A 923-nucleotide genomic window follows, 5' to 3' on the forward strand; every position below is an offset into this window, starting at 1 on the left:
TCCCCCCCCCCCCCAGCCTTCTTCCTTTCCCATTTCCGGTCAGATGGAACCCTCCCTTCCCTTCACCCCACTGCGTAGTTGACCCCACTCCGTGCCCCCACAGCCCCCTGTTCTCACTCCCGTCTTAGCACAATCACTCTGTATTGTAGTTGTCAGGAGATTTTTGAAGGCTAGGTCCACGAGACAGTTTTGGGTGAGGTGGCATTAGTGGTTGTTGGTTATTACTGTTACTATGATACTCACTTTTGCGTCCAGCCGAAAAACCAATGTCAGGGGCACCTGGGTGACTCAGTCAGTTAAGCATCTGACTCTTGATTTCAGCTCAGGGCATGCTCATACTCTAAACAAACAAACAAACAAACTTTAAAAAAAGAAAGAAAGAAATACCAGTGTCAGGCATACAGGAGAAGCCCCGTACATGTCTGTCAGATGGATGAATAAAACGCTGTTGCATGGAGGAGGGCAGTAAGAAAGCTGGTTATTAGCTGTCTACACTCACTCCAGCGTCCCTCCTCCAATGCTAGAGACAGAAAAGGAAGATGTTCCCTTGGGGATGATCTTCTAAAGTCACTTCTGCCCCTAGGTTTTGGCACTTGGAGTAGAGGATGAATCATGGGGCACCAGTTTGGGGCTCACTCTGTGGGAGGAGTTTGCCTACAGCCTCTCTAGGCCTTTAGACCCAGGGAAATCAGGGACAGGAAGGAGGAAAGATGTGCTGGCACTGGGACTGTGACTGTGGTGGGGACCTCAGCAGAGCATGGCCCAGCATGTCTGGGGCCTCCCCATCCTGGCCCCACCAGGAGGAACTAAACTTCCCTGACTGCTAGGGGCAACCAAATGTTGTAACCACCCAGACAGGGCCTGTGTTTCATCCCTGTGAAGAATGACCACTCTGCTTTTTTTTTTTTTTTTTTTTAGACAAC

General features: G+C 50.1%; 1 long non-coding RNA gene across 1 annotated transcript in view; it reads right to left on the bottom strand.

The window, feature by feature from the left end:
- LOC144232148 (uncharacterized) overlaps nucleotides 1–334 on the bottom strand; it is a 2,760-nt gene extending 2,426 nt beyond the window's left edge. Inside the window, exon 1 of the long non-coding RNA XR_013335319.1 lies at nucleotides 244–334. This is a non-coding gene — a long non-coding RNA (uncharacterized LOC144232148). The remainder of the gene's footprint in view (nucleotides 1–243) is intronic.
- Nucleotides 335–923: the final 589 nt, after the last annotated feature.

The sequence above is a fragment of the Crocuta crocuta genome, unplaced genomic scaffold, assembly GCF_008692635.1.
Source record: "Crocuta crocuta isolate KB4526 unplaced genomic scaffold, BGI_CrCroc_1.0 scaffold44, whole genome shotgun sequence".
In the NCBI taxonomy this organism is placed as follows: domain Eukaryota; kingdom Metazoa; phylum Chordata; class Mammalia; order Carnivora; family Hyaenidae; genus Crocuta; species Crocuta crocuta.